Source organism: Cricetulus griseus, chromosome 5 (assembly GCF_003668045.3).
Source record: "Cricetulus griseus strain 17A/GY chromosome 5, alternate assembly CriGri-PICRH-1.0, whole genome shotgun sequence".
Classification (NCBI taxonomy): Eukaryota; Metazoa; Chordata; class Mammalia; order Rodentia; family Cricetidae; genus Cricetulus; species Cricetulus griseus.
Window position 1 is genome coordinate 59,311,186 of NC_048598.1, and position 21,060 is coordinate 59,332,245.

At 39.2% G+C, this 21,060-nt stretch overlaps 1 protein-coding gene across 1 annotated transcript in view; it reads right to left on the bottom strand.

The window, feature by feature from the left end:
- Nucleotides 1-21,060, bottom strand: part of Thsd7b (thrombospondin type 1 domain containing 7B) — a 706,540-nt gene that overhangs the window by 543,547 nt on the left and 141,933 nt on the right. The gene's annotated exons all lie outside the window — the stretch shown is intronic.

Sequence of the window (21,060 nt, forward strand, 5' to 3'; positions counted from 1 at the left end):
ACACTTATCAACTATCCAACCTTTATGACTGTTATGGTCCAAAACCTGTATATATAACTCAATGCTAATTTCTTCTACTAACTTAGTATTAATATATTCTAGGTAGATAATATGTCATTGAAAAATCATAGGGGCTGGAGAGATAACTCAGCTGTTAAAAGTACTGGGTGCTTTTTCCAGAGGACCCAGGTTCAATTCCCAGCACTCATAAAACAGATCCCAAGCATCTGTAACTCTTGTTCCAGGAAATTCAAAGCCTTCTTCTTCTTCTGGCCTCAGGGACATGGCAAACACATGATCATAGACTTACAAACAGACAAAACACCCCTATTCATAAAAATAATAAGAACAAAAATAATGTTTAAAAGAAAAGCCCTAAGGCCAAGATTTTAATATCGCAGGAATTTTCATGTTTCTACTTCCTCAGTATACAAGTTACATAGCTCAAAAGAGAAAAACATTAAAAAAAACTTGAACCATCCTAATATATTTTTATTTTCTAAATAATTGTCCTCAGTTTAGGTTGGTTTTTCCTGTGGCAAACTGCACGAAAAAAACATATCTGCCACAAGAACAGCAGAGAGGCAGTAAAAGGCTATGGAAAAATCGGTTCCTGGAAATGAGATGGGTTTTTTTGTTTGTATGTTTGTTTGACACTGTGTGTTTTTTAAATTAAAGTTTATATCTATAAAAAAACCCACAAATACACACAGTGAAATTAACCAGACAAAAAGTCTATATATCTCAATGACCTTATATACAGTTAGAATAGCCCATTAGGAAGCTATGAAGCTTTGTATAAGAGCTTACGCATTTACTTTTTAATATACGTATTTGTAGTTGGAAGATTTCTGTCTCTCTAGTCAGTTCCCATAGCTGCTTATAAAATAACACTCTGAGGTTTAATATCAATTACAATTGTTTGACCAATGGTTCAGATATATTACTGGCTAATTCTCTCTTATAAATTAACCTATTTATATTAATCTATGTATTGCCATGAGGCTATGACTTACCAGTAATGCTCCAATGTGTTACTCCTTTGGTGGCTACATGGAATCTCCCCAACTCTGCCATCCTTTTCTCTGTATCTTTGGATTTCCCAGCTAGCTATATTCTGTCTGGCCATTGGTTGAAACAGCTTTATTCATCAACCAATAAAAGCAACACATATTCACAGCATATGGAAGGACATCCCATATCATTTATCTACCACACACACACATATCTAAGACAGCATTTGAAATAGAATTAACTTTGTAATCTTATGACTCATTTGTGCCTTTACTGCATTTAGTCCTTCCTTACTTTTAGTATTTAAAATGAAATACTATTCAGTTTTTTAATTCTTTAATTACTATTCATATTTACATATCTATTCCCCCATTCCCTTGCCACCACTAGCCTTCCATGTTCCACACCAACCCCCCCAAACCCACCCCCCAACTCCTCCCCAGGGATAGTGAGGCACTCCACAGGGGAACTTCAATGTCTGTCATATCATTTGGGGGAGAGCCTAGGCCCTCCTTGCTGTATCTGGGCTGCAATAGTATCCCTCCATAGGAAATGGGTTCCCAAAGTCCATTTGTGCTCTAGGGATAAACACTGGCTCCACTGTTAGAGGTTCCATAGATTGTCTTGGCCTCCTAGCTTGTACCCACATTTAGGGGTTTGGTTTGGTCCAATGCTGTTTCCCCTGCTTTATGACTAGGGTCTCCATTCTATCAGTAGGTCAGGTCAACAGTTTCTGCAGGTTTCTCCAGCACCGTCTTGGCTCCTTTGCTCATCCCTTCTCCCTCTCCACAATTGGATTCCAGTAATATGGTTCAGTGCTTAGCTGTGGGTATTCTGCTTCGAATATCTACTGAATGAAGACTCTAAGGATGGCAATCAAGGTACACATCAATCTCATTATAGGGGAAGGGCATCAATGGCATCCTCTCCACCATTGCCTGGCTTCTTATTTGGGGTCATCCCTGTGAATTCCCTAACATTTCCCTGTGCCAGACCTCTCTCCAAACCTGTACTGTCTCCCTCTATCAAGGCATCTCCTTTTTTGCCCTTCTCTATCGCCCCCACCCCTGTCTCAGTCTTCTTGTTCTCCCTTTCTTCCCTTCCCACCACCTTCCTCTCCCCCCTCCCACTTTGGTCAGGGGTTCTTGTTCCTATCCCCTTCTTCGAGGGACTACGTAAACTTCTATTGGGGTCCTCCTTGTTTCCTAGCTCCTCTGGCAGTGTGGATAGTAGACTGGTAATCCTTTGTTCTATGTCTAAAACTCATATATATATATATATATATATATATATATATATATATATATATATATATATGAGTGAATCTATGCTGGAGAGGATGTGGAGAAAGAGGAAATACTATTCAGTTTTAAAGACACTTGTTTTTTCTGTGTGGCCTAGTTAACCTGCGTGGATTAAGCAATTCTCCATCTTCTGCCTCTGCTTCCCAAGTAGTTGGAAATGCTGCACAAACCACAATATCTAGCTAGCTTTGATTTCTGATAGGGACAAACTCCAGGCCAACCTTCCAACATTAGTTTGTGACAGCAGATCCATTAATTAATGAATTTCTGTGTAAAAAGGGGGGGTGTCCATTGGGATCATTTATTTTTTAATCTTGTCTGCTGAGCTCTACTCTAGTGTTAGTCAGCAAGCCTCTCTCAGAAAGGTGGGACATTATATGAAAGCCAGGAGACACCCTCAGAGCATCAGCCATATTCTCTCTTCTTTCCTTCCTTCCTTCCTTCCTTCCTTCCTTCCTTTCTTTCTTTCTTTCTTTCTTTCTTCCTTTCTTTCAGATAAGGTTTCTCCTCCCTAGCCTAGAGCTCACCAAGTAGCCTATCCTGTGTGGCTTACAGGGGTCTCTGCCTCTCCAGAATGTGACAATAAGTATGTGCCACCTTGCCCAGCCTTTTGGTATGGTTGTGGGGATTGAATTCAGGCCTTTATGCACGCAAAACAAACACTTCACCCCCTGAGCCATCTTCTATCTTTGATCATACATGTTTCACAAGGACAGAAAATAATCATGTTATATCAAGGGAAAAAAGTAATACCCCCTTTCACTTTCCTTACATATATAACCTGAACCTGAGAATACTTAGTAAAGTTAGCTATAAAAATTATGTCCACTATCAAGACTCTGGAGGTCACTGAGACTCTGCATCCCAGGAAGCAGAATGATCAGCACCAGCTGGGAAAGAAGACAGTCACATGGGCCATCCCAAATGCAGCTTAATCACATCATGAAGTGTACTTTACATGCCAATCAATTACGTGTTTAGGAACTGGGGGAGTGACATTAACAGTAGCCCCAGAGAAGGAGGACATGTGTCTGCATTGAGGATGCCTACTATAACAGGGTTTGGCATCCTAATACTCTTGGCAGTTCAGTTCCTTCTCATATCCTTACTCTGGCCACATAGGTCAAGTGTCCGTGATAACACTGTATTGTTAAGCTATAGTGACAATACTTCCTTCATTTATAAAAGAGATCAACACAATGGCAGGGGTTCATTTTGATGAAATGAAAGGGTGAAGTGTACTACAGTAAATCAGCTTTTACTCAGCAATATACCTTTGTGTTTGCCTGATCACTTCCAGCATTTTATCCCAACATTGACTGACCATGATAAAGTGATTACACTTGCAAAATCTCAGTTCTAGCTGACTTTATTAAATGTCTTTAGGTCTGTGTTCATAAGCAACATACAAAGCTATACTATGCAAATGGAAAATGCAAAGCTGTACAATGTGAATGGAAAATGCAAAGCTATACAGTGTAAATGATGCTGTGGGATTTTTTATTTTTCATTTTAAGTATCCTATCCATTGTCCACTGTGTTGGATAATCTGTTGGTCTCTAAAAAAGATCCACTCAGTAAAAGGACAGCTTAAAATCATATGATGGTGGTGAACTTTAAGTATAAAATCAATCAGAGCTGATATTAAAATAATTGGATATGATAAAAGGAAACATTTTGTAAAGTACCTGTGGCTTTAAAATAATGACTGTCAAGGTATCTCTATTTGCTTAGGTATTATATACACATAATTCTCCACTCAAGAATTTTGGTATGAATTAAAGAGAGAGAAGAAAATTCAATTTGTTGCAACTCAATCTTGAAGAAGTTAATATTAAATTTCATTCAGTTAAAACATCAAATATCTATTATCAAACAGATATTGTACTTTTTAAAAAGCATTTGTCTAAGATATTTCTTATCATTACAATATTGTTTTTTCATTAAAAATACTTTAGTTTCTCTCAAATGTAAGGCAGTTCATAATTTTTAGTTTAAACTATCAATATCTTAAACCTTATACAAGGCCCTTTTTTATTTTTGGTTTTCGAGAAAGGGTTTCTCTGTGTAGCTTTGGAGCCTATCCTGGCACTCCCTCTGGAGACCAGGCTGGCCTCGAACTCACAGAGATCCACCTGATACAAGGCCATTTTAATTCAAGTTTTTACATCCTTCATCTACATAAAATGTTACCAATCGCACCATTTTCCCAGATTAATGGAAGACAAAATGTAACTACTAAAAAATGGAAATTGCTACAGTCACAGATCTAATTCATGTCACAGTGAAAGCTTTGGGTCTGCTCATCAATATTCCTGTTGATAGGACTAGTGGCAGTAAGAATAGTAGTGGGTGTATGCAGAATCTTCCCTCTAGGCTGTGGAGGGTATGTGTTTGTAAACACTGGACAGTTTGTGAAGAAAGACTAAAGCAAATGCTCAAGCTGACAAAAAAAACCAAGCAAACAAGGAGCCAATGCAAAGTGAATCCTGTATGCTTAGGATAAATGAAAAGCTAATTATAGACAAGAGAGATGAGGACTCTGGGCAAGTGGCCTGTGGCGATTTGCATTTCTCAAGCATGAAGGAAAAAAAGTGCTCCAGATTTATTCAGTTTTAGTTGGCAATGAACTTTTACTAACATGAATGAAAATCATAGACCTGAGGGCTTTTGCCATTTGGGAGAAAAACCCTCAAAGCACATGCATTTATGTGACGTGTGCCTGAAGTTTGACATATGTTAGAAGCTTTTTCCAAGTTCATGCACAAAAGACAAGCCTAAGAAATGAGCAGAGGAAAATTAACATATGCAAAAATCATAATTATATTCAGATTATATATATATGTCTAAATAAATAATACGAAGAAACAGTTTGTGTTTTTAATGTCAGTTCAGTAACTGCATATGTTTTAAATGGAAAACAGACAAAAAGCCACACAGAGTTTAGTTACTAAGACAGTATGTCTCTAAACAATTGCTTTGCCATACATCACTCTAGAGAAAACTATTTTACTGATACAAGATTAGAGGTGTTGGTTTGTGTGTGTGTACCTGGGCCAGCTTAAATAAGGTGGAGGTGTGACTGTCATGTACTGTCTTTTCTATGAGGTAGGAACAGGTACTCCTGAATTAATTGCTAGGCAGTAAAAATCTATCAATAGCTATCTATCTCTCTATCTCTCTCTATCTATCTATCTATCTATCTATCTATCTATCTATCTATCTTTATTCTTTGAGAATTTCGAAGAACTTATTTTGATCTTCTTATCCTGCCAACTCTTTAAGTCATGCTCATGGCATTCTCTTCCCCACCCATTGAGTCCAATTAGTTCTCCCTCGATGCTCATAGTATGTGGCCATCCCCTAAAGAGAAAAATAAATACCTCTTGCACTCCCTGCAGCTATCAGATGCCAGGGTGTCATTAGCCCCTCCTCTATGGGTGGGGCTCCTGGGCACCGACCCCATGCTAGAATGTTGACTGGCTTGCCTTGGAAAGGCAACCATGGCTGCTCTGGGTTCATGAGTCCAGCAAGCCTGTCATGTGCAGCACACATTCCTTCACTCTGCTCCTTCCTGACCTCTGGCTCTTACAGTCTTTGTCCACTTTTGCAACTTCACTGGAGCCTTGATGGTGTGTAACAGAGATGGCCCATTTTTAGCTGAGCTCTCTACTATGCTTATTCTCTGCACTTGGGTCAACTGTTGGGTATTTTACTGATGAATTGATTGATTGATTGACTTATTTATTGATTTTTTTTTTCGAGACAGGGTTTCTCTGTAACTTTTGGAAGCTGTACTGGAACTTAATCTGTAGAGCAGGCTGGCCTCTGCTTCCCGAGTGCTGGGATTAAAGGCATGTGCCACCACTGCCCAGCAGTGGTAGATATTTTAAATAGAATCATTTTTAATAAACACATTGAAATCCTGGTTTCAGGAAAGTTCTTTGGACATGGAAGAGGAGGAGGAACTTTCAGATCATTTTTAACTTTTGAATTCTGTGATTCCCAGGATGTTCTGTCCATGTTTTGGCTCCCTGTGCAGATATGTCAGGGCTGTAACACAATATTCCCCTGCAGACAGAAAAGGGCTGGCAGATTTTTATTCCCTTAATTAAGTTACTCTTAACTGGATTAGTTTAGATGAATGAATAACCCAATCCAAACGACCCTGTTTGAGACAGATTGTTGAAAGTCTAATTTTAGGCGTGGCATCTGCTGAAATCCATGCTATACTCAAGAAAAAAAATAGGACTCTCGAGGTCAGAGAAAAATAAACACAGTCTCGACAGCTTTGTATGACACTTGGCACTGAGTGAAGCAGCAGCCTTGATTTAATACCATTCATGAGATCGGAAGAGATGTTTGTTTTATTATTCATTTTTTCCTAGCCACAGCTTTTATTATCCTGACATTGTTTTATTTTTAACTTGGGCAGCAGGTTGGAGGAGTGACATGAATGATGATATAGAGTTCAGCATCTTAAGCAGATTATTTGTGGATAATTACTTGACCGAGCACTCCGACATAAACCTCAACATCATAAAATCTGACAGAAAACAACACTGACTTACTTGTAAGGTGCTTCATTGCCAAGAAGTAGCTGAAGATGTGTATAAGAACTTGCTCCTCACAAAGCCTTGATGGCAATAATAGAAGAACTAAAGAAAGCCGTCTTCAGTGGCTTGGGATACTTACCCAAGAAACCTCTCATGGTCTATAAGACCTAAGAATGAGGAAAGTCTATTGACTCTCTTATAGCAAGTATTCCGTACATATTACTTGGCAGGTGTATATTAGATTCTGGAAATATAAAATTAACAGGGCATAAAATATCTTACAAAATCTGGCACTAAATGCAATGGTGATTTGTTCACGAACAGGCTCTTGTGCCTATATGTATTTATTTATATGTGGTATTAACCTGATATCATTACTCAATCACACTGGAATGGAAGCATAGCTAAGAAAGTGTAATGAAGGCAACTACATGTGGAGACACAAAGTGCCAAGTGTCCAACTCTATCCTGACAGTCAATCAGAGAATGCACAAAACCACCCAATACTCCCAATGCTCTCAAAGGTGGTAAGATGGCTAAATGGGTACATCAGCCTGCCACTATCCCTAAATGACAAGCTGAGTTCTGTCCTCTACCTCCAGGACATACATAGTTCAAGGAGATAAAGGATTCCTGAAAGTTGGCCTCTGACCTTCATATTCCTATCATGGCATAGGCATCCCCAACACACACACACACACACACACACACACACACACACACACACACGCACACGCACACGCACACGCACACGCACACGCACACGCGCACACACACACACACACACACCACATTTGCTCATTTTACAACCAATAAAATCCTGTATCCACATTAAAATCATCTTTCAAAGCATAATCATGTCAGGGATGATATGCATGGTCAAATATTTCAATAACCACCCCCTGAAATAACTTAGCAGCAAAAATTCGGAGTTAGCAAACCCAATTTCATTTTCATGGGTGTGATAAGGTCTTCTGAAGTTCATAAATCCATGAAAGTCTGGATAGGCAGTTTATACTTCACTGGACATACACACAGACATCACTGCCATCCTCAGCTCTTTCTCCCTTTCTCCATGACAATGTTTTGTTTGACACTAATAGCACATGGTAAACCCACCTCTTCTCTGTGAACAGATGCCACTGACTTAAAAGCAAAGCACCTCTGTTATTTATCACGTTTTCATTACAAGTTATCAGTCGCCAGTGGATACAGCATCCATTAGAAATAGCAGCAGAACAAAAGCAGATAGAAATATATCTGTCCATTGCTATGCACAGAGTCAAATGCCACACAGACAGAAAAAAACTTTCAAAAATTGTTTACTGGTATTTCCAGTTTGAGTCGTAGTTTCTAAAAATTCTAAATTCTAAAAGAGAGACACTTGCATTGCCTATACTTTGTGGCATCCTGGCACATCTTTTAAGATCACTATAACCTGCTCCTCTGACTCCCCAGAACCCAAGGATGGAACAGCAATCATGCATCCCACAGGCTTATCAGGAGGGAAAAAAAACACAAAACCAACCCAATGACATATCCAAGGTCCTATAACCATGCAGAAAGACAGTTGAAGATTCCATGTTCATACACGTGGTCACGATCTTTACAACATACCACTCTGGGTTCTACTACTACAATTCTACAGCTGCAGAAGAAGAATAATTGTCCTATGAGTCACTATATCAGGGAGGAGTCATAGGAGGAAAGGAGTAAACTACTAGAGAGCAGCACACTGAGCTCATCCAGGCCAGGTGATGAGCTGCTGAGGTTTTTCACTGGTTTAGACTCCCATATGGAAAAGAAAGAGGCTCCCAAGGCCCTTCATGCATCATTACTGGAATGGCAATCCTCCTGCCTTAGTATGCAATGAAACAGAGGCTGAAGTATTGCGTGGGCACATGTGTTAGAGTTCAGGGGTTTATCTCAAGAAGGAATCCTCAGGCAACAGGTAGAAAGTATGTGTCCCTAGAAGAAGAACAGCGATAGTAGTAACAGACTCCTGTATTATGCACACTTAATATCTTCCCAGCATCACACATGTTTGATGGGCTTTGGCTTTTCCAGGCCAAGAACATATTTGAAAAGAAAGAATGCTCTGGGTAAACAACTCTATCTTGTTCTAAAACTTTCACGCAAAAAATTACAGTTCATCTATTTTTAGCAGTGATATGTTCTGAGCCATTGAACCCTTGCAAAGCCCATTAGGCAAAATATATTTCAAAAAGGTGGGTGGGCTGTGAATGCAAGAGCCCTGCCCCTCCTCTCCATCCTAGGGCTCTTTGTCCCCTCTGTTCCAGGGCAGTGGCTTGGCACAGGGGATGGCTTTAGAACTCACAGGGCTCTGATACCTGTCAAGAGATATTTATGGGGTGTTCTCATGCCATAAATATGGCTCCACTCAACTCTGACTTTACTTACAGGAAATGCTTCAGCTAAGCCCTGGGGGTTTCCTGGTGAGGCAGGAGATAATTATTCACTCAGCTGTTTGTATCAGTTAAGGGAGAAAAACAACAGCATGTGAGCCACAAAAGAGAGGGATCTAGACTTTGCACAAGGCTCCTGCAGGATTTTCTCCCCTAGTTTCCTGGCTGGCTAGGCATTGGCTAGACCTCAGGAAGGGCAATGCAGGCTGGAATACATACATAGGGAGTTGAAGTCTTAAGATGCTCCCTTGCTTAAAGCAAACAGAATGAAGTCTATTTATGCAGTGGAGAAGCAAGGAAGGTTAGACTGGGTAGAGGAGGTGTTGTTCCAGGTTGTCTGCTAGAGGTTCAAGGAAAAGCAGCTCTGCTCTACAAAGGCAAAAAAGAGTGAGGTTGCATATGAATATCTCATTTCCCAGGAAGCACCTGAGGAAATGATTCTGCTTTGTGTCCAAGAGCATATTGAAGCTAATAAGTTTCTTAGTGGTTTCATGGAAACTGCCATTGTCATGCTTACATGGAGTCTGTCTGCTTCTGAATGCATGACTTTAGCAGCGAATGTTTCTGCTGTGTACTGCTGCAAGAGAACAAAAAAACCAGACACGTTTGTTGAGCAGAACTTTCGTTCTATCTTATTTTAAAAAATGATAATTATTTCCATTTTGAACAGCAATTTATGACTATGTGGGATCTTCCTCATTTTGTTTAGAAAAATTATTTCCAAGTTACTGTATTTGAAAACAGTATCTGAGAGACATCAAGATTATGAAAACAAAACCGTGTTACATTTTTCTATGGAAATGACTAAAAACACACATTTGCCCTATAAAGTCTAACGAACATGCTAAAGAATCATACATATTCACAAAGTTGGAATCCAATCTGTCATTTCAAAGCTTTACCTCCGTGTCCCTGGAACCTGGTGACACTTCTTCAACCAATCACTAGCATAGTTATTGTCGTCACTTTTTTTTTTTTTCACAGACAAAAGGACTGGTGTCTTATTTGGCTCACAGGCTCCACTGTTGCAGTCCACCTCACTGCTACACTGATTCGCTTCCCCTCTGCAGCCACACATCCATGAATAATGCAAATATCTAACACTCTGGATACGGACTATTGTTCAGATGTCGTTTGCATATTAAAAGCTATTAATAATTTCCTGATCTTTCAGAATAAAGAAAATACATTTCTTTTTTAATTGAAATATTTATTTTTCCTATAGTATACTCTCATCACAGCTTTCCCTTTCTTAGCTCCTCCTGAACACTCCCTACCTCTCTAGCCCTCCAAATCCATACCCTTCCTTTCTCTGTCATTAGAAAACTAATAGGCATCTAAAATAAAAGCAGAAGAGCACAAAACAAACAGAAAAAAAGAGCCACAGAAAAATCACAAGAAACATATAGACATAGAAACATATACATTATATACACAGAAATCCTATAAAAATGCAAAATCAGAAATACAAAATATAAAAAGAATACATAAGCAAAAACCTGTGGGGGGAAAAGAAGCCCTGAGAAACTGTTGTAACACACACACACACAAAAAAAAAAAAAAAAAAAAAAAACAAAAACAAAAAAAACTCTCCTAAAATACCATTGAGTTGGTTTTATGTTGGTATTCTACTGCTGAGCATGAAGCCTGCCCTTAAAGTGTGAAACATCGTTGGACTACATTAAATTTTCCTCTTCAAGGTGTTACCAATTTGAGATAACTTCTGGGTTAGAAATGGGGTCTTGTTTCCAGTTCTCCTCTCTGTGTTGTAGCCATATCTGACTTAGACCTGTGCGGGCTTTGTACATGCTCTGAGTTCACGTGTGCATCAGTCTTGTTGTTTTTATAAGACCTTGTTTCTTTTGTGTCTTTCATACTCACTGGCTCTTACAATCTTTCTTCATCCTCTTTTGCAGAGTTCACTGATCCCTGAGAGCAAGGATTATGTGGAGACATCCCATTTAGGACTGAGTGTTCCAAGGTCTCTTACTCTCTGCATGTTGTTCAGTTGTGAGTTTCTGTATTTGTTCTCGTCCACAGCAGAAGGAAGCTTCTCTGATAATGGCTGGCCAAGACAATGATCTATGAGCATAACATAATGTCACTAGGTGTCATTTTATTGTTATGTTCCTTTAGCAGAATGGTAGTGTTTTACTTTTACATGGGTCCATGACTTTTCTAGTTTCAGGTCCTTGGCCACCGAAGTAGTGTTGGGCATGGGTTCCATTTCATGGAGTAGGGATTAAATCCAATCAGATAATGGTTGGTTAATCCCACACCTTTGGTGACACCATTACACCAGTGTGTCTACCACTGTAGATAGAAGGGTGCTATGAGTACTACTCAATAGGAATGCAGGCCCTAGGTAGGCACCAGCTCAACTTCTCTGTGTTCAATGAGTTATGTATATGTAAGCAACAAAATTCTTAAACTGATATCCAGATAACTATCTCATCAGGACCCATCTGTTCTCTTATTATTAATGACTTGGGTCCACTTACTATCAATTCATAATCTTGTCAACCTCTCTCCCCTACCTGGTCAACTACCTTTGCCTTGCATACATCACTGGAGACTCAGCAGGGGTCATTTGCACTCACCATTTTAAGTCACCTCCTGGGAAAACTTTCCTTATCATCTGATCATACTTCATTCTCCAATAAAAACATACAGCACTTTTAGAATTGAGAGTCTATTAATAATTATGTAATTCATTGTTTATCACTGAACTCATTGGACTTAAGTACTTAGCAGAAATGCAGTGGTTCCATTCACAGAACATCCCCAATACTAATCCATCATTGGGTGGGGCATCAAAATTATAGATTATTGAAGCTATCACGGTGAAACCCTAGAAGCCTAAGGAAATCCCAGCTTCAGGAGCAACTAACACATCAGGCTATGGGGTCCTTACTAGAGCCCTGCAAGTTTCATCAGGCATGTTATAGTCACACCTATCAGGGAATTTCCAGTTTTGTTATTTATTCCTAAAAGGAGAATTCGAGTCAGATACCTACATTTCAGTGGGTTAGGGGACCAAAGGAACATTGTGACAAAGTACATTTTGCTTATGGATGCAAAGATTCATAGAGAGAAGGTGATGCAAAAAACATTTTTAAATGAAAGCCTTGTCCCTGCCATTCTTCCATGATCACCTGAGACATACCAGAGACACCAAGCAGAACAATCAAAGGTCTCTGGGCATTTCCTAGGTGAGAAGGTTTAACAATCTGGCATGAAGTATCTAATTGTGGTGTTACCCTCAAGTTTTCAGGATTTGGGGCTGACCTACAAACTGAAAGATAAACATGCCATAAAACATTAGGATTCATATCTGTAGAATATGTTCAAGATACATAATTAAGCTAAGTTAAGGAAAACAAAAGGGAATCCATTGCTGTGTATATCTGGCTTTTAAACTGTAGTGGATATCTATGTAGTAGTCACAATGACATATAATAATGAAGGGGAATTTGAGAAAAAATAATAAATGTATCCTCTTCCTGCCCAAGGGTTGACAGCCCCAGAGGACATGTGAGTTCTGCTCAATAGAGCACTGGGGAAATCCATCCTAATTACCCTTTCCTAGATGGGTGGGCACATGGCAGTGGCTTGCAGCCTGTATCAATTCGTTTTAGGCTCCGCATGATTGGAGTTTCCTAGTGTGCTTTGTGGGAATTCAAGGGCTAAAGAAAGTGAATTGAATAAATGTCATGTGTGTGATAGGGTGCTTTACATTTACATAATGAAAATAATACTTGCTGGAGGGTAGCACCCATCACCTGATAGACTTAAGGTTGCAAAGAACATGCAGAAATGCATCATCTCCAGAGATGGGGAGGAATCTGTGTCCCTTGCCTTTCCTGAGGTTAATTACCAAAGCCAGTTCAGGCCACACAAACGTGTTCAGTGTAAAAAATATATCCCCAAGGATCGTATGAGAGGAGGCCTGCTATTAGATAAACTTCAGACTAAATCCTGGTGAAACATGATTGAAATTGTATTATTGTTAAAGATTTAATTTTATTTTTTATTTATGGTCTGCCTCTGTGTGTGCAGCATGTGTGTGTGTGTGTGTGTGTGTGTGTGTGTGTGTGTGTGTGTGTGTTTATGTGTGTGCACATGTGCATGTGTGTGTTGCATGCTGTGTGGTGTATGAACTGGTTAGTGTGGATGTATACATGTCCATTTGAGGCTGCACTTTTTTTTACGTTCATACAGAAGCAGAAGTCAGTGTCTGCTGTGTCTTCCAGATTCCTCTGTACTCTTAACTTTGAGGCAGAGTCCACCATTGACCTTGGAGCTCATCAGTTCAGCTTTGCTGGTTGGCCAATAACCTTCAGAGACCAACCTGTCTGGAAACCCCAGTGGTGGGTTTTCAGGCATATGTTACAGTGCCCAGCATTTTTGTGGGTTCTATGAATTGGAACTCAGCTCTTCATGCTGGCTGAAATCCCTTTTCCTTCAGCTACCTTCTCAGCCCCTCTTTAAGACTTTTAATACACATTTGGATTCTTACCAAATTTGAGTTTTATTTGCAAAAGTTCATGAATAAACAAATAAAACCTAGTTTACATATTTTTCTCCGGTCATTCAAGGAGACACTTTGTCATGCTAAAAATGTCTAACCCTATTTTGTAACATAAAACCATTTTTTGATCATTTTACTATTAGGGGCCATGTCCCATAAATAGAAGTAAAATTCCAGCTTCAGATCTTTCCAAGGATTCAAACTCACAGACAATGGGAGCCATTATAAAAAACAACGCAAGGCCCTCCGATGTCTACTGAGGAAGGATGCTACAGAACACAAGGTACACAAGGGCATCTTACACAGGTGTGAGCCCAGGGGACTGGGCCCAATGTGTAACAGCACAAACTGATTCTGAGTAATCACCGGATCCATTGGTGGCTTGGTGACCAATAAAATGGTTCTGCATGTGGCATTCATCTTCTGTTTTAGATTCTCTGTGCCACTGCAGACACAGCACACACTGTATTAGGGTTTTACCTCAGGATATGACAAGATGTACTTTATTGACTCCACTTCAGTGAATTATAGCTAGATAATAACTGATTGCAATATTAGAACACAATACCAGCCACTATGTGTATCTTGCCAGGAACACTACAGGAATATAACCTTCTGAAGGAACATATGACAAATGTAATTGGCTTTCATATATGGTCTATCACTATAAGAATACACACATACATGCATACATATACATAAACACACTGGGGGTGTGTCATGTATCCCAGGTATATTTAACTAGTTATGTAGCTAGAAGATGACTTTGAACCTCTTTTCCTCCTGTCCCTTGTGATCCATCTCTCAAATGTTGGGATTACAGTGAACATTACCACACCTGGCTTATGTAGGGCTGGTGATGAAGGCTAAGGCTTTGTGGATGTTAGACAGGTATTCTACCAACTGTGGCATATATAGCCCTCATATTAGCATTATATAATATTATATCAAAACTTGCATGAATATAAACCAGTTGTTTCATGTTCAAGGATGACTTATACACACCCATTTTCTATTGTAATTGTATCCTATTACATATAAATACATATATTATGATCTGTATAATATTAATAATCATATTATATAATACATCAATGTATACATTCGTGGTTTTATGCACATATTCATATCTTACTAATTAAAACTATTAACCTCTCAGCATATTTCTTTAGGACATCTCAGTTGCCATCCATTTTATACACAACCTCAGTGAGCCCAAATTTCCTTATTCACCTCCCTGCCCTCATCCCATCACCAAATATATCAAGGAATACTGTTCTGTCTCTATGTCTTGCTATAAGTTGGATGATTAACTGCCTTATTTAAAATGGTGGGCTTCTGAATACAAACAAGAGACTTCTGATACCCAACATTAAAGAAATTAGATTTCTTTATACATACACTCTGTGAAAAATAATGAACCACAGAAAGATATTTCCAAACCATCTGTCAAAGATTAATTTATATCCATTGTCATTTTAAGAGTGAACAGCACTCTGTGATAGTACTCCAAAAATCAATACTTACTTCACGGTTTCAATATGGAAATTTAATGTTGACTATAACATACTACTCCCTGGGTGCCAACTTACTGTAATATGCAATGAGAACTTCTAATTCCCCTTGTGATTTCAGAGAATTAGCCTGAGCACCTCATAATTCGTATCCTGATGAAATACATTATCAGGGCCATACACTTTGGCATAATTGAAGCTCACACTTCCTAATCTACTGTAAGGATTACTTGAGGTTTTCGTTTGCTCTGCTCAAGATAGATGGAGTCTGCAATGGTTTTTCTACTTTTTTTCTGGCTGACCACATTGATGGCAGGTGCTCAGTCTACTGGATCCCTGAAATAAACCACCATGCCTCCCGGACTGTTGACTGATGGAAAGAGAAGCATGAACTAAGAGCTATACTGGTCTGGGTGAGTGACTAATGCCCAGCTCACGACTGCTTTCCTACTAGAACACATTTGTAAACACTGCCCAGCCCTCACAGTTCTCACAGAGGAGAAACTCTGAGGTGCCATGGCCCACATTTCCTCTTCGAACTGCTTCTTTGTCCAGGAAGTTAAGATAAGGAATGGGAAAGGACCTTTGCTCTAGGGCAGCCAAACCCTGTGCCCCACTATAAGATAGATGGAAACATATGTGAGCATTCTGTCTGAGGACAGAAAGCCTGGTCCAAGTAGGCAACAGGGAAGTACTGAGGCCTAGAAACAGTTTTATGTAGCACCAGAAAGTCAATGCCTGCCTTGCTCAGCTGGGCATCAAGAAGATAGGAGCATAATGCCGAGGGCAGGCTCTAGTGACTGTGGCTCATAAATTGGACTTCAATGTTTAGGACCTTTTCCTTCTAAACATTTAAATCAAAGGGTTGCAGGGGTGGTGGTGGTGGAGGAGAACAAAGACTATAAGCTGGAAAAGGGGATCACAGGCTGTTTTTAGAGTTCTATAGGCTGGGCTTTTTCTCATCTTTATTTTTGCCACTCAGTATCCCTGACTTTGAAAAGAAACATTTTACCTTCTCATTCTTTAGGCCTAGGACTATACTGGACATAATGAAGTTCTCCACAGTGCCTGGCACACATTAGCACTGAATGAGTGCCAAATCTGTGTGACAGGCATTTTCTGTTACCAGATTCTTGTTCTTTTAGGATAGATATTTTTAGTGTATGAACAGGTATGTGTGCCTGCATGGCCTTATGTTCATCACATGCATGCAGTTTCCTATGGAGGCCAGAAGAGGGCATTGAAACCTGTGCAGCCAGATTGACAGAAGGTTTTGAGCTGCCTGAATGGGCACTGGGAACCAAATCTTAGCCCCAGCAAAGCAGTACATGCTCATCAACACAGAGCCATTTCCTCAGTCCCATTACCAGATTCTTGAGACCAGATCCTTTTGTGTTGTGATAAACTATTCACAAGAGCATGCTTTTCAGTATGCTGGACTCCAGGTATTGACTGGCGGTAGCTCCAGCCTTTGTTGACAGTTACAACAATCTCTGGGCATTTAGATGTAGTAATTCTACAGCATAGAGTCACTTTTTCATCACTTTGCATAATGAATATTTTTATTCACCAACCTTATAAAATAAAATGAGATATTGTTTCCATACATTTTCAAATATCCATGGAGGAGCAAAATCACTCCTGTTCTGTACTGCTGGTGAACACTGTGTCATTTATTCCTGACCAAAATGCCTGGGAGTTGGGAGACTTACCCAATCCCTAAAATCCATATCACCTATGGGATCTCTGGAGACTCAGGGCATTGAGCCAAGAGGTTGAGCCCCCGCTGGTGTTCCTCACCCTGAAAATGTGTACTTCATAGAAGAGAAAACCACTGACCTTAAAATTAACTTCTACCTGGCCAAAGTGAGAATGCTGCAATTATGATCACCATCAATCTTTTTCATGCTTTAAAATATTTTTAATGTTGCTATCCTGTCCATGCACATGTGCATGTTCATGTGGTCACATGTATAGGTGGGCACATGTGTCAGGGCTCACACGTGGAAGTCAAAGAACAACTTTCATGTGTCAGCTCTCTCCTTCCACCATGCTATTGCTGGAAATCATACTCTAGCTAACAGGTTTGTCAAGCTATTTCCATGGTCATCTCCCCTTTTTATTAGCTTTCAAATAAACAAGTTTTCAGAAGCATTTGGCTACATATATTTTAACACTAGTTATTTTTAAATAAGGTCCAATTACTTTCCTTCCTCCTTTCTCCAGAAATAGCTGCTAGCCTTCAGAATTAGACAGTCCAGATTTGAACTGCAGCCCCTCCACTTCCCAGCTGGGTGACCCTGTGCACAAAGCTGAATGTCAAGCTTTACATCCTACAGGAAAGCAAACTAGCTTTTGTGAACTTCGCAGTAGTGTTAACAGCTTGTTCCTTGTTGCAGCTTCTCAGAAGAGCAGGGGTGACAGCACGCACTGAAGTTATGGAGTGTAGTCCTGTCTCCATTGCCTTTCCCAGCAGGGCCTTTGCTACAGGCAGTGGGATTCTTTCTCCTCCATTAAATGTGCCCTGACTACTCATGTACTTAAAAGGATTAAGCTCACCTTCCCCACAGAAACACATGCTAAACCTAGTCCACTCCTCAACAAATTCAATAGAAATTAAATATAGCTCAATAGTTCCATCTTGTCTAAAAGACCATAGGACTTTGGAAATAGGCCCGTTGAGCATACTTGCTCGTGACTGGGACAATAGCAGCTCTTTTCTGAATGAGCTAAGGTCATCAGCATCAAAGTTATCCTGAGGGGAGCTAAGGACCTTTAGTCCAACACAGACACAATGGTTCTCTTCCATTTGAGAGGTCTGGGCATGACCCTTTGGCTTTCAACCCCTTCTCCAGTGATTCTAAATAAGAGGGTTTGAATAAGAAACTTAAAATTTTCATGGCCCAAATATCAAATATTTCAGTCTGTCTACTCTTAGAAATTCAAAACACATCTAATGTTCACGTGAAAGGGAATATTCAAGGAGAGTCAGCCCTCTAAATTGTTAAATGTTACTCCATACCCATCTTGGCTCCATAATACAAAGTAAAGTGAACGCATAGGAGTTAGATCAAGTCTATCCTTTATGAAAATGTTAAAATAATAATAGTAACCCAACTGACTTACATAGTTAATAAGATGAAAATCATAACCCATGAATAAGTATGTTGAGACTACTCTTCTCATAAGTTGATATCATCCCCACTATTTCCATTTATCCAGCATCCTCCCTAATTTCTTTTAATGTCCTCTGGATGACTTTCTTCTCTGCTTTCTACAAAATAGTCAGCTAATAATATCTGGAGTATGGTATACTCTCTTGTCAAACACATGAGAAAAAATTCTCAAGATACAACTTATTAATGAAGAAGTACCTTAGTGGGACAAGTCTACACACACCATCTTTAAGACAAAGAGAAGGAGGAAGAGGAGGAAGAGGAGGAGGAAGAGGAGTCTGAAGCATGATTATGGCCTCATGTTAAGACTCACTAGGAAGCAGGTTAAGACTTCCTCTTAGACGTAGAGTTTGAAAAGTGGAAAGAAAAAAAAAGTAGAATACATTTACATGGAAAATGTAATTGGATTCATAATGATCTGTTCTTTAAAATAAAAATATGTCTTTCACAAAACGCCAGATACGTGTCTATTTTGTATTTGTGCACAAATGCATTGCATGCACACACTATAAACATGTTTTTTTATTTCCACATGAGACTTCATTAGCTTATGTATAAAAATATAATGTCTATTTATTATTTCATTATATATGCATATATATGTGTATGAGTGACATTAGAATTAAAATCTACTCACCTATAGAAAATATTCATCTCGGCATTAAATAGTATATATGGCATGATTTATAGCATCCACATATATATGCTCATTTCAACATTAAGCAACTGCTATGTTGAAAATAAAGATATCAGATTTATATCACAAATACAAACAGATCTTAAGGTGCCAACTTTGCCTTAAATTGTTTAGAATACTGTATGAAAAGAATTGGCTAAGAAAAAAATTATGTTAACATAAAGAATTATGAAGTAGCCCTGTCAACCAATGCACAAATATTTTAGAGTTGCTGAGTGGGTTTATCAAGGAGAACAGCTTCTTATAAGCACACGGTCTTTCCAGGGAGCAAGGGGACAATGGAAGGAATTGATCATACTTTGAAAAGAGAGAAGTTAAACACATTCATACCAAACCATCTTGATCTCCCCAACAAGAAGTGATACAAGAAGATAAAGGTGGTTCAACTTGGCCTCCATGAGGATTGACAGAAAAACCCGGAGCCAAGAATTACAGTTCCTCTCCACTTGATCCCTAGCGTTATGCCATGCAAATATTCAAGTGCCCTGCATCCAAGAAGCAGATGCCCCATCTTTGTTTCTAGAGTAATGATCTCCAACAATCTAAATCCCTCTGAGAAAAGAATCCACAAAGCATGCCAGTTTAATACTGTCAGAATAATGTACTTCTCCTGGCACACACAGCAAGGGAGTTATTTGAAACCTATCTTAAGCAAAAGCCTACTTGTGACAGGTATGTCTTTTTATGTTTCTGGAAGTCACATTTAGAAGTCATAATATTTCCTCAAGTATACACAAATGAATCACTGCTCTTTGGCAACAGCCACAGCGAAAATGTATTGACTATTTTTCCAGACAGATTCTCATAAGTGTGATAGTGTAACCAAGGGGGGGGGGAGTGAGTATTTGGAAGGAAAAGGTGCAAATAGTATACCTGTCATGTTAGTGACATACAATAAAGATGCAAGAGAATAATAATATGTGGTGATATGCTATCATCAGCTCTGGGGGCATTTGTATGTGGCAATTAAGTAGAAAGCACAAGAAAGAATGGCTATATCTAAAAGAAATTTTAAAATAGTTTCTATGGAGCATTTGGATAGAAAGAGTGAATATTTCATGTGAACTGATGAAAAGTAACTAAAAATTGGACTACTCATGATAATGTTTTTAAAATACTTGCATTGCACTGGAAAAGCTCAGAATCAGTTAATCTACTCATTTTAAACACCTAGTCATTTGTTTTAAGTGTTTGCACTTCTAACGTACTTGAGAGTACTGCTGAGGTAGCTGGCAATACATCACCAACCTCCTGCTGCAGCAATTCTAAGGTCAAAGCTATTGCTTTTGGATTTGATACATTTTAGACATGATTTATGAATTAATTTTAAGGAAAATATGTACGCTATAGGTCTCCCAAAGCTTTTTATGGCATTATAACAATAAAACATTATAGCTATGAGTTGCTCTTCATCTGTGAGTAACAAAGTCCAAAGTAACAAACTAACCTCCTATAACAGAAACACTAGGTTCTGGAGCTTGGGGAAAACAGCGTGTGTGTGTTTGTGTGTGTGTGTGTGTGTGTGTGTGTGTGTGAGAGAGAGAGAGAGAGAGAGAGAGAGAGAGAGAGAGAGAGAGAGAGACAGAGACAGAGACAGAGACAGAGACAGAGACACAGAGAGACAGCAAGACAGACAGAGAGAGGGGTGGGGAGATTGAGGGAAGGAGGTGGGTAGTGAAAACACAGTCCATACTGTCTTGGGCTGCAATGCATGTAAGACTCTTTCATCTATGGGGGAGAAAATAATATTTTGACATGTCAACATGTTGAATCTCACCTTAGTTTGGAAACTCACCACCCTATGGTATCTCCTAGTAGCAGAAACAAGAGTCCAAGCAACAA